Here is a 14,344-nt window from a genome sequence, read left to right as displayed (position 1 = left end):
AACTTGTAAATGTATGTACATGCAAGAAAGAGGTCCATTAAGCCTCAGTTGCGAGCCTCAAACACTGGGATAGCCAGATATTCCTCTAGGGAAGGAAATCTGTTGCCAAGTTGTGCCTTCCAGTGGGAAGATCACTAAACCACCCTGGTACGTAGCCCCATAAGTGACACTCAGTTGCAAGTATCGGGGCACAAATAGGGAAATACCAGGGTGGCCCCTTTTGCATCAAATTCGAGTATTGCAACATGACAAGGGTTTACCAGAGCCAAGCATCCATCCACAGACAGCTGTTTTGGGGTATTGCTCCTCATCAGTGTGGAGTAGGATTCTGGCTAATGGGGGCAATGAAAAGTAGACCAACAAAACACAGCAATCACTAAGCTCAGAGATATAGCAGAAAAAAAAATCCAATGGAGTACTCATTCAATAGTCTCCATTAATGCATTGCCCTCTATAAATGTGTGTACAAACATAATGTGCCATAGTTTGAGAGGAGCAGGAAAAGGAATACAGACCACCATGGTGAACCCTCGCTAAATTCCCAGTACTGCTATAGATTACATTCTTAGGATTTCTCTACCTCTCTCTGACCTCAGAGCAAACATTTCTTTGCTCCATTTGCTGCATAATGTATGTCTTTTATGCACTCCGTTGATCATAAATTCTTGAAAGGCTTTCTGTACATATTTTCTACGTCAAAAGGTCTTGTGTAATTTTCCATTGGACCTTTTAGCACGTATGTACACATGTACTGAAAATAAGTTATTGATAGAAGGAAAGATACATTGGAACTACAGCATGAAAAGGTCTCTTGGAACAAAACCAGGTCAATCCCAGCGAAAGACTTTCTAGAGAGATTTCAAATATACTGAAATGTGGAAGACGTATTCAGTGTCAAATCTGGAGTTTAGTTAATTAAATTCTAAAAACCTCGTAAATACTTAATAAGAATGGATCTATCTAGGATTCACTGCTGGCAGCCCTATTCAAAGTGTCTACAGCTCCATAATTTAACCTGGGAAATAAGTTTCTAAAAGTAATGTCTTCTAAAATTTATAAAGTGGAAAAAGTAAATACCCATTTGTAGCTCTTTGACAACTTGTAACCCATCATCTTGTCCATAGATAGGAACTGAGCAGTAGCATAATGATTGTGGTCACAATTTGGGTGTGCAAACACAACCAGGCTTGACAGACAAGGGTTGGAACATCAATATAAGGACCATAAGGGGGTGGGGTATGTTTTCTAGGGGTGGGAGAGAGGTGGGAGAAACAGGACATTCAGAATGTGCACAGCAAAGACTACTGGGAATACAGTACATGGGAAGAGGATACAAAGGAGCAAGAGATGCCGAGGGGAAGAAAACTGTACCAGAGAAACAGGGCTACTGTAAAATCACATGAAGCGTGTCGGGGGAACATAGGGAAGAATCTTGTAATGTTTGGATTTTTTTATTTTTATTTTTTAACAAGGCTACCTGGCGTTCCCCTTAAATATGCTTTTTCCGCTACTGAGTTGACCATGGCTCGTTATCTAACCTCATCTCAGCTTGCTCTTTAGTACTTCTCCATACAGTAAGTCCATATCTGACCTCAGTCTTTCTCTGAGAACTGTGGACCTGTGGTTCCAAATGTGATCTATTATCTGCCCACTGACTATGCACAAACTCTAAATTGGATGGATTTATGTTCTGCCTGATTCCTTGGTGCTTGGCCCATAAGGACATCTTTAATAAACAATGAGGTCATCCCTAGAGGCAGCCACCTGGTGGTCTCCTGCACTAAATTCCAGCTTTCTGCATAGTACTTGAGAACCAGGAAGTTAGAACCGGTCTGACTTTTCCCTTCTCCTGAGGGCATTGTCTAAGTGACGCAGTGGGTACACACCTGCTGGTTGTTACACTAGCTTTCACTTCCCATGCCCATAAATCCCTTTAGTAGGTGCTCACCACAACATACCAGTTAACACCCCACAAGACTTTACATTGATCGTGACAAAGATCCTTACATTTGCCCATTGTTCCTTCTTCCAATCCATCAACTTCAAGAACTGACTGATCACTTGCTCTTAATGTATCCTACCCATTGACAGGAGCCATTGTCCCCAGCACCAGATAATCATAGTTATTCACATCATGTTATGGCTGATCGGTGTATATATATTTTTTTTCTCACGTCTTGTCGTTATTATATGTTCACATTCTCTTGTTGTATAGTGCTTTATATCAAAAACATACCCCTATAGTCTAAATATCTAGAATGCTTTCTTCTTTCATAGGCCACAATGCATTCCATAACCAGTTATCTCCCCCCTCCTATTATTATGTTTTTTTTTATTCTCCCAGTCAGGTAGCATATTATATACATTACTGACACTTCATATCACATGTAATTGGTGTAACAGATACAGAAAGTCTATACCTCTGTGCACGAGGTGTGAAAAGAATTTCGACATTAACAAAAGACACCTGCACTTACATGAGAGGGCTACAGAAGAGAAGACGATAAAAGGCCTGGGAGAAATTGCCGCCAGGTAGGAGTAAGCTGACATTTTTGTTGACGGATAATGAGTAAACCAGGAGCACGCTTGCTCCGTGGTGGCTCGGAATAAAGCAGTAAATTATCAATCACTTAGCCGAGCCTTAGAGAAGGGAATTGACATAAAATGCTTCAACCCATGAAAGGAACGTGGGGTGAACAGCTGATGTCTTCCATTCATGTCTTTACATGGGGCCGAGATGTTTTATACATTGTTCCGCTCCCTCCAGGATACATTCTTGTTGGTGTTTTTGTAGCTGACGTTCCTTTGACTGCTGTTGCACATACGTGCTGGTGAGAACAGTCTCTTTTATCCGGAGATATGATAAAGAACATACAACCGCAGTAGAACGTTCTTCAAAAAGATCTTGTTATTTCCTGCAACCTGGGGCCACTAATGCGCCGTAACGACAGCTCACCGTGGTCTTCATCTTAGAATCATTATAGGAAGGGGCATGATTTCAATGGTGCTAACCCAAGACACATGCTACTAATCTTCACAATATATTATCAACCCCTTAAAGAAACACTCACACATTTTCTTTATTACTTATTATGCAGCTAGTCAGCCAATATTTAGTTGTTTCTTTCTATTTGGACTCTTTTCCTTTTGTTAGGTCATCTGATTTACTAATGCTAACCCTTTGGAAAATATATGTGTTTCTGTGGGGTCAAGTCTGACCAGCCCTAGGCTGTATCCATGTTTTCCCGGGCATCTTAGGGCTGCATCCAATTTCTTTAGCCATCAGTATTCAAACGCCAAACGATCAGACTCAAGATTGCTCAAGTTGTGTTTATCTCTTTTGGCAGGGAGTATGACCCCACAGAAACTTGTTTTTTGCACATACTGACCAAATGCAGGTCATCTTTCATTTTCTAAGAGTTAAATGAATAAAAGCTGAGTTCTAACTGGTTGCTGTGAACAACAGAGACAGTTTTTCAGGTCTGCTGAAGCACATACGAGCGCGAAACAAGCCTGTTACCTGCACCCAGCTGGCATCTGCCACATGCACTTTTTTGAAAAATAAAGAAGTCGTTTTAGAAATATCATATTGGTGAGCGCAGCTTTTCTATTTTCTTCATAGTCTTCATAGTCTTATGTCAGAAGACTATCTTGCAGCTAGAACCACCGGATACACTCCACTTACCTGCCCAGCTTATGTGCCCCTTTATGGACTGTAGTACCTATCAGTTTCTCTTTGCATTGCAAGAGAGACAGTTTTTCAATTGGACAGTCAGTTTTAATAAAAAAATTTTTGGGGCAAAACAGGTCGACAGCAGTGATGAGCGAATACTCATCAATCGAATAGATATTGGATCGAATAGTAAGGTATTCGATCTATCGAATATTATCGAATAGTTCGCCGAATATTCAATAAATATTCGATAAGCGTTCAAATCTCCCAGCTTCCGTTTTTTACCTCCAAGTGGTCGCATAGATGTTTTTCAATAATCGAATAGTTGTTCCCATAGACTTTAATGCGATCGAATATTTGATTGAATATTCGGGAGATATTTGTACGAATATCGAATATTCAAATATTTCACTATTCACTCATCACTAGTCGACAGCCTATGCACTGGAAACTCATTACACTACATAGTGAACAGGGCTGGAAAAAATTGTAACTGCAGCTGCAAACAGATCTGGCCACTACACAGTGAACAACGCCAACTGCTTCTGGTCATAGGGGGTTAATAGGTTTTTGTTCCTTGCAATCAGTGATTAATGATCTACACTGTGGATCGCCCGTTACAAATTTTTTTTATAACGATCAGCGTTTAGACGAAATGATATATTGTACAGAAATATCGTTTTGCGATCGTTTTGCGATCACTTAAGCCTATCTCGCACATAGGTTAAATCGGTGAACGACTGTTTACACGGAACGATCTGCGAATTTTTTGCGAACGGCGATTTAAGAACATGTTGTAAGATCAAAATGAACGATTTCGTTTGATCGTTCGCTGCGTTTACACGTATGATTATCGTTCGAATTCGCACGATAATCGTTCCGTGTAAATGCAGCAATTAGTCTGTCCATTAGCCTTAGAAACTCTCGTAATTTATTCAAAACAAATCAAGTTTATTTAATAAAAGTTACAAAAAATTATATACCCCTGCGCTCATCTCATCTTATATTATATATAAGATATATAATGCATACGTGTTAACTCCTATAAATAAATAAAAAATACATATACCTGAATACATTTCTTTAAAAAATGTAACACAAGGCCTAAAAGTCAGCGCACACAACCTTATTAAAATATTACTAAATAGAAAGTAATGAGGTAATAAGAAAGGCATGAAGCAAGGAAAAAAAAAACCCTTTTGGCCCCTAAGACCAGAATTGTCTCAGTCCTTATGGGGTTAAATACAATTGGCTTCAGTTTATATTAAAAGTTCACCACTAATGCTCAGTGTAATATGGAGTTCACCGGATGCTTTTAACAATTCATGGTTTTCTGCCGTAAAATCTGGGGGCCTCTTCTTAAGTGCTCCAATCAGTAATGAGAAGCATACATCAAGAAATCCCCACTTTTCTACTTTACCGAGGATCTTGAGTGCATTGGTAATTGCCGTGCTCTTTGTGCATGTCCCTCCGCTCCCAGTAATCTCTGGGTTAATTGCGCCATTCATAACTGGCATTACCATATGTATAATCATTGCTGTGTTATCCTGAAACACATGCCTCAAAATAACCGTCCAGTGCACCGTGAATTTCATAGACCCTCCACCTTTTTTTATCGTTTTTGTGTGTTTACTGACATGCTCCTAATTGCGATACCCAAGTCTGTGATAAAAAATATTCTATTGTAGTAACCCAACCCTATAGTGTAGTGCTGAAGATCCACAGAGTCCAGCAGTAGCTTAAACTAGTTGGAACTTTTACTGTAGCGTTTGGTATTAACAGTTCTTTTTTAACCAAGGTACAATAGGGTAGCTTGTGGGTTGGCTGGCTGAGATGCCTTGGTAATGCGTTGGTTACTTGAATCACAGTTTTAAGCAGGTATACTGAAGAATACTTTAGACATGAAATAGGTCACTGTACCTAGCAGGTATACTGAAGGTTATAGCTTTTAGTATTCTTAGCACAGTCTCTTTAATGGTTTCTGGTTACTTGGTGGTACTTTAGGCTTGGTTACAGTGGGCTACCTTAAGGAGAAATCCATACAGGCACAAGGTACTAAGATGTAGAGGCTCTAAGCACTTTGGCTTGGTGGCTATATACTTGAGAAATACCTGTGTCCAAGGCTAGAAAGGTCTGCCTATTGCTGGCCAAGGACACTGAGTGACATGAATCCAGGAACACAGGCGCAACCTTGTGGGTTAAGCTAGCTGTTGGAGTTCTCTTTAGGTCCTAACTAATTTGCAGCAGAGTTCATGGCTTTAGTTGCTCTTACGTAACTGCTGACTTCTAAGGCTCCTGTCTAAGTTATCAGGACACTTGAGAAGAAGTAAAGATAGCCCCTCAGCGTGGATAAGTCCTTGGTCCCCATCTATCGTAGCCTCACAATAGATTTTACTCACCATAGATTTTACTAGCACGGGAACTCTTGAGGAAACAGAATCACTATCTCAGTCACTGTGACCTCATCTATACAGTGTTACCTCGGTTTAAGAGTAACTTGGTTTAAGAGCGTTTTGGTTTAAGAGCTCACAGTTTTTCAAAATTGTAACTTAGTTTCATACCATTGCTTTGGTTTATAAGCTCCCTGTACTGGGTGGGAGCGCGAGTGGAGGAGGGGCATGGTCTGCATAGCAGGGTCTACAGCACTATACTCTGACCCAGGAAGTCTCCCTCACCTTCCAAATCATAGCAGATCCACTTCAGGCTGGGACTTACATCAGGGGACAGGACTGTGGAGGTAATCTCTCCATAGCTGTAACCCCTCTCTCCCCGGACAGAGAGTACTGCATGTATGTTCCCACATCTGCCCTGCTCATTGCTTCATGTTCCCTGCAGTCTCTGTCAGCCCTTGTGTTTCCCATTGTCTCCATTACTGTACAGTAACTTATAATATCACATATTCTGCAGTTTCTGAATGTTTGTTTCATTTGTTTTACATGTTATTCAGGATAATAAATCATTATTTTTGGGGTGTGGAACCAATTGTCTGAATTTCTATGATTTCTTATGGGAAAATTTGCTTTGGTTTAAGTCTGGATTTGGATTACAAGCCGGAACGAATTATGCTCGTAATCCAAGACACCACTGTATTAATCTCTAAATAATTCAGTCCGAGCACATGGCCTTCTTCCCCCACTACATAAAAGGCCTCTGGGGATTGGAGAAGAGAACATAGGAGACTGTGGGTCTGAATGGTGATTGGTTTTTGAATAGAGGAGGGATAACTGTAGGGTACCCTCGACAGGTATTGGTCTCAGCCAACCCTCAGCTGGTGGCAAAAACATCATACAGCCATTTGGGTGTAATATAATTTCAGAAGAACTGGAAAGGGTCCAGTGGTTACAGCCACACATGGTGGTGCCATACAGTCATAGAGGTCTGGGTTTAACATCCGGGATGACGTGGTTGAGTAAAACTATAGATAGGACAATACACCCACCATGCGGACTACTGGTGGTCCATGTTTTACATTAGCAGTATGGACTGTGGGTTCTATATGCCTGTCTGAATAGAGCCATGATGTTTGCGGACCTTCAGCCTTTACTATGTGACGGGCTTTGTTTTGTATCTGGCCTCTGTAGTTAACATTAGACTCATTCAATGGATGCCATTCCGAGACTCATTATCTGACTTGCCCGGAGAAGCGGCCGTAGCTGGATGTGAGTGAACAAGAAACAATACTTTTATACCTCCTGCAGGATACACTAGTTCTGTGAATCGTTGGCATGTGAGTTGTTACTTTGGCATATGTTACAACTGGCAGAACGTGTGCAGCCGCTGCAGGACTTTGGAGAGCATGGAAATGGGTTGGCAGACCTGTATTATAGCTGTTTATATGTCTAACATGGGGAAATTAACGTAAATGAGCCTAAGAATTGACAAGAGAGCAGTCCATGCCCAGAGAAAAGTTACTAAAAAGTTAGTTAAAGATATGTGTGTGTGTTATATCTGTGGAAGGTACGGCACATTAATAGCCGTACAATGCATCATACAGATACAAGGTTATAACCGGCAAATAGGACTTAGAGGTGAGAGAAATGGAGATATCAGAGAGGCTGTGTACAGATAGATAGATAGATAGATAGATAGATAGATAGATAGATAGATTTAAAAAAAAGGGCTGAAGCCGCATTCCCCTTCTTTCCCCTCTATTCTGTATTCAGTTTAATATTTCAGACTATTCTGAGAATGTGAAGACCAGCATAGGCAGTATCTACACTGTGAAGGGGTCTGGAAGCCAATAGCGCCATTCAGTGGCTGTGCAGGGTACTGTAGGTCTGCTCAGGTAAGGTGCAGTAACCTGGCATGGCCACTATGCTGTGCTGGAGCTTTCTGCATTCTGCTGATATTGAGGTCTTATATTTAGAGATAAGTGACCCTCAAGCACGTGAGGAATCGTCGAACCTGAACTATCAGCATTTGATTACCGATCCTGAAGAGGTTGAATGCGGCCCTAAGACTGCCTGGTAAACATGGATACAGCCATAGGCCAAAAGCTGTAACCATGTTTTTCAGAACTGCCTAGGGCTGCATCCAGCTTTTTCAGCCACCGGTAATCAGGAGAGTTCAGGGGGGGATGAACCCTAATGTGCTCGAGGTTCAGTGTTTTCTTCTTTCTTTTAGCATAGAGGGTTTTTTTTTTTTCTATCACAGAGAATAAGACCTAGCCCCCAACCTGTTATATCTATTATATACTATACACTACAATCTGCATTTTTAAAGGGGTTTTTGATGAATGGGTAATCTTATATCCATACAGGGAGAGTGTGCATTTTCTGCATTTTCTTACTTATTTTATCCTACAGATAAATAGTTATTTTCACACAAGACTTTGTTGTCTGTGTCACTTATAGAAACGCTATGTATTGGCCTTCAGAAAACATAGTGCAAACTCTGCCTTTATTTGGTTCTCTTTATCTAGTATGTGCTAACACATTGTATATACCTGGAATTCAGAAATGAATACAGAATTCAACTCACTAATCCAACCCTTACCCCGTAATTCTGACCCTGGCCCTGGTAAATGGAGAAACTCAATGTCACTGATTGTTTGGCATCAAAGCATATGCATTGTGATAGTTACATGGAAACAGGTTATTTATCAGGTGACAACTGCAGAGCCATCATACTGTATGTTATTTAAAGAGTAACTGTCATGTTTTTTTTTTTATTGCAGAAATCAGTAGTATAAGCATTTTAAGAAACTCTGTAATAGGTTTCATCAGCCAAAAAAGCCTCCTTCTGTACTCAAGAAGTAATCTCCCAGCCTCCCCCCCTGACTTCTTATCTGTGCATTATCAGGCAAACACGTCTTCATTACAGAGAAGCCAGTGAAGACGGGCTCTGCTCTCTCCATCGTAAGCCTATGAAGGGGGAAGGGGCCGAGGGAGATGAGGGAGCAGGAAGAGGTGACATGAAGGTCAGCTGTTTGTAGACTCTCTGGGCACCTAAAACGCTAAATTCAGGTGTCAGAAAGGTTAGTGCTTATCTATGAACTTACTGAGAGAAGATTGCAGGGTGTTGTGCTGTGCAGAAATCCTCCGTGCTCAGTCACTCCTAACAGCCCCTCCCCTCTCCATAGCCACATAATGGAGACAGAAATCCTGCTTCTTCTAATGTGAGGGGGGAGGCTGGGAGATTGCTTTTACAGTCCAGAAGGAAACTCTTTTAGTACATAAAACCTATTACAGAGTTTCTTAAAATCGCTTGTACTGTTGATATTTAATGTTTTCAGAAAAATTACCCTGAAATGACAGTTACCCTTTAAGGGCAGTAACAACCGCTTCCAATTTATATATACAGTTGTACCTCTGTTTAAGAGTAACTTGGATTGAAAGTGTTTTTCAAGTTTTCTCACAGTTTTTCAAAATTGTACCTTGTTTTAAGAGCATTGCTTTGGTGTAAGAGCTCGCTGTATTGGGCGGGATGGGAGTGGGGGAGAGGCATGGTCTGCATAGCGGGGTCTACAGCCCTGTACTCTGACCCAGGAAGTCTCCCTCACCTTCCAAATCATAGCAGATCCACTTCAGACTGGGGCTTACATCAGAGGACAGGACTATAGAGGTAATCTCTCCATAGCTGTAAACCCTCTCTCCCCGGACAGAGAGCGCTGCATATGTGTGCCCACATATACCCTGCTCATTCCTCTGTCAGCCCTTGTGTTTCCCATCCTCTCCATTCCTGCTATAATGTGCATGAACTCACACTCAGTTATACACACTGCTGCTATAATATGCCTGCACTCACACTCAGCTATGCACACTGCTGCTATAATGTGCCTGCAGTTACACTAAGCTATATACATTACTGCTATAATGTGCCTGCACTTTCATTCAACTAAACACATTGCTGCTATAATCTGCCTGCACTTACACTCGGCCATTCACACTGCTGTATAGAGAAGTTACTGTCACTGTCCTCCTGCACAGATCTGTGATTCTCACCTCCTGATTGGTCCATGCTGAACACCCCCCCCTCCCCATTGCTGTCATTCACCATTGAACACAATGGAGGGTGTGGCCGGAGTAGCATTCTCCATAATGTGAGATGTCAGTGTTGTGCAGCCGCAAAAAACTGACAAGTCAGTTTTTCGTGCAGCCGCTAGGACTCCTGGCCGGATTGTATACTATGTGGGATAACATTGACCGCAGTGCAACATAAATTTTCTATGAATCAAGGCTGCTTTTGCAAATCGGCAACAACGGCTGTAATTAATAGAGATTTTATGTTGTGTTAATGTATACTGTCATTAACAATCAATAATGATAAATCAGCAGGGAGGTATATAATACATCTTTGCCATTTACCTCATTTATTTTTTTTCCTAGTTGAAATACAATGCTTTAAAGTCGGCCATTAGGTGTCTCACTTACTGGTAAACTGCAGTTGAGGCTCCATTACTGATTTGATCCTTAGTAATAGCAAAAAAAAGACCAAATGCAGGAAGTGATGCTAGTTGTTCCTCTGCTCTGCACAGACTGGCCCAGTGAAGATGAATGCTCAGAACCTTCAGAGCAAAAATTTACTTGAGGACTATTGATATGGTTAGCCACATAACATATTATTTTACAAAGCTGCAGAATATGAAAGAAAAAAAAAATTAGACACAAATAAAATTAACTTTGGAGGCGACAAGCTCCCGCTTCACAAAGCCACCGAGAAAATGAAGCAGACGAGCCATTGTTTATCCATTCAGTAACATTGCCCGGATTAGATTTGGAATGGAGATGTTTTCTCTCACCTTTGCATCCCTGATGGACGATTCATTTACTTGGGAAATGTGGAAACGTATTATTTCTTGAAAATGCATTTTTACAAGTAATGGAGATAACGGGAGATGAAAAACAAAATGCCATTGTAAATGTCAAATTGTGATATATATTTTCTCCAGGAAACATTAGTAAGGAAATTAGCCCTTCAAGACGGAGACTACCTGCTGTAATAACAGTGGCCGCCACTTTGTAAGGCTTAAAGCAACAGTCCATGAGATCGCTTATATCTGGTACCCCCCCCCCGCCAGTGTGGCCCCCCTCACAGAGTTTATAAATTCCATGACAGAAGTGATATTGCTTTGTAGTCAGTTTCATTAAGTGTTACAGATTCTTATACCTAAAACTAGAACAACGCAAAGATCCCGGTTTCATATCAAAATTGACTTTTTCACAAGTCTTTTTGGATTTCTATGATATCACATGAACCTTCAACTGAATGTGGAACAAAGTTACAGTCAGAATGTCCTATATCCATTTACTTCATTACCAACATTAGGGTGTCCTCACACATCCTTCTTGTGTGGTGTTGTTCAGGCCTAAAAGAAAAAAAAAATGGCAGAAAAACAGTTTTTTGTATCTTCAGCAGGAATTGTGGGAAAGAAGACTGAATACATAATATTAATAAGTATGGAATAATTTGTTAGTCTCACCATGGGCAGCAACACATGAGAAGTTATGTTTGAGCGGAATACCCCTTTAGGCTAAATAACAGCACAACTGCAGTTTTATATACATCTTTTATAACAACCTGCACACTGCTACCAGTAGCTTTGTGTGGATTCTGGGGGGTGACAGATTCCCTTTCAGACAAATGAACACTCCTACACTTTACACATTCAAAGTTCCTGTTCATTGACTTCCCGCAGAGACAATTACAATCTGTTATACTCTGTTATTATTTTAATTATTCAGATAGTATGTTATATTTTCTGTGCAAATAGTTATTACTCATTTATCGACCCGCTATATATATATATATATATATATATATATATATATATATATATATGAATCCTTTACCTTATATCGGATGAGGGGCCATTGCTGCTATGTTTAACTGTTACCAAAACAGAATGAATAGGGAGGCATAGTGCTTACATGTCCTGTTCTCCCACCAATAGCTAGGGTAGTGACCTCCCATTTTCAGCAATGGCAGAGGTCTCAATGGTTGGACCCCACTTATAACTTGTTATATTAATGGGTTACCTGAAAGATTGTCTTGTGAAATGTGATAATTTTTTCTAGGAGAACTGATACAACAAATGGGGATGGGATCATGGGCTCAATGTTGATGGCTGTATATGGGATCAATGGTAATAGCAGTACATGGGATCAATGGTGATGGGAACATGGAATCAATGGTAATGGCTGTATATGGGATCAATAGTGATAGCAGTTCATGGGATCAATGGTGATGGCTGTATATGGGATCAATGGTGATAGCAGTACATGGGATCAATGGTGATGGCTTCACATGGGATCAATGGTGATGGGAACATTGGATCAATGGTGATGGCTTTACATGGGATCAATGGCGATGGCTGTTCATGGGGTCAATGGTGATGGCTGTACATGGGATCAATGGCGATGGCTGTTCATGGAGTCAATGGTGATGGCTGTACATGGGATCAATGTTGATGGCTGTACATGCGATATATGGTGATATTTGTACATAGGATCAATAGGGATATTTTTACATGGTATCAATGGTTATTGTTGTACATGATATCAATATGATGGCTGTATATGGGATCATTGGAATTACTCGTGATTGTTGTACATGGGATCAATGATGATAGTTCTACATGGAATCAACATTATGACTGTACATGGGATCAATGGTGATAATTGTATATGGGATCAGTGATGATTGTTGTACATGGTACCAATATGATGGCTGCATATGCGATCAATGGTGATGGCTTTACATGGGATCAATGGTGATTGTTGTACATGGAATCAATATGATGACTGTACATGGGATCATTGGGGATAATTGTACATGGGATCAATGGTGATCTCTGTATATGGTATCAATGGTCATTGCTGTACATGGGATCAATGATGATTTTTGTACATGGTACCAATATGATGGGTGTACATAGGATCAATGGTGATGGCTGTACATGGGATCAATGGTGATGGCTGTATATGGAATAATTTGACCTCTATCCTTATGAATTGTCTACATTTTTTGGACATGCCGTTACAAATTATATCACACAAAATATTTACAAGGGTATCCATGGATAATTGTTGTGATGACTGTAAATATTGCCCCACATATACTACAGATGTGCCCAGCCCCCTTCTGATTAGTTAAGTGATGGAATGTGGTTTCTCATTAAATCGATTAATCACCATATCCAAACATGTTATCAGTCATCAATTAGTCATGGATTGGCTGGCTCTGTTCAATGTGTAGTGGCCTGACCTGGTCACTGCAGCTCAGCTACCATTCACTTGAATGGGAGCTGAGCTGCACTTACGTGTCACCACCATAATAAAGTGAACGGAGCCAACTGAATTTGTCTCCATTACTGTGTAGTCCTGTGTAGATAGCTTATCTTTACTCCCCCCCCCCCCCCCCCCCCCCCCAGAATAGTTTTTTTTTTACGTTAACTCACTGTAGTCATGATTTAGCATAGTAAGTCAAGTCTCAACTTCATCTGTATACATGCTCTGCGTGTACTGGCATATGTTTTTACTTGTATTTGGAGGATTAGTTAAGTTTTTGAATTTATTCGGAATTATCAAGATTTTTTTGAAAAAGTTGCATTGTTAATCCACAAAGCTGTGTCATCCTAGCTGTCCTGGGCTATGGCATGGGGAGAGGAAAAGGTTAAAGCCGCCTGCTGTTAATGAATGTGGCTGTTGTGCGCGGTCTGCCCCGTGAAGCATGCAGGCTTAGAGCAAGTGTTAATCAGAATAAATTCAGCTGCTCTACATTCCCGCAAAAGTTGGATGATTGACAGCTATAAATTAGCTGAATAGGCTTCTGGATGATTTCATTATACTCATCATTTCTTCATTGTGCCCTAAACCATATTAAATATATGGGAATACCCATGAATTGCCTGAGAACTCCATCATTTAATGACATCTCCCGTAATGCTCGAGTCATAGAAACTCACTTTATTCCTTCTTCTGAAGGTGTCGGTGATGTTTTGTACCTCACTTTACGAGGCTCATCTGTTATAGTCAAGCTGAATATTATAAATCACCAAGATTTATGCTTGTATGAGGTATAATGCTCCTACCATCACAGGATTTCCGTGTATCTCCAGAGGGCTGGTTTCCATATGGCACCTATGTGGTCAAGAAGAAATACTGATTAACAAGGTCAAGAAGAACCAATCCTCCTGCCCATAGCCTTCTTATCGTAACCAGTTACTGCATA

At 40.6% G+C, this 14,344-nt stretch overlaps 1 protein-coding gene across 14 annotated transcripts in view; it reads left to right on the top strand.

The window, feature by feature from the left end:
* Positions 1–14,344, top strand: part of CTNNA2 (catenin alpha 2) — a 1,387,623-nt gene that overhangs the window by 1,123,978 nt on the left and 249,301 nt on the right. The window lies entirely within an intron of this gene.

The sequence above is a fragment of the Dendropsophus ebraccatus genome, chromosome 7 (genome assembly GCF_027789765.1).
Source record: "Dendropsophus ebraccatus isolate aDenEbr1 chromosome 7, aDenEbr1.pat, whole genome shotgun sequence".
NCBI lineage: Eukaryota > Metazoa > Chordata > Amphibia > Anura > Hylidae > Dendropsophus > Dendropsophus ebraccatus.
Note: the sequence above shows the minus strand (reverse complement) of the source record. Positions and strands in the feature narration are given on the sequence as shown.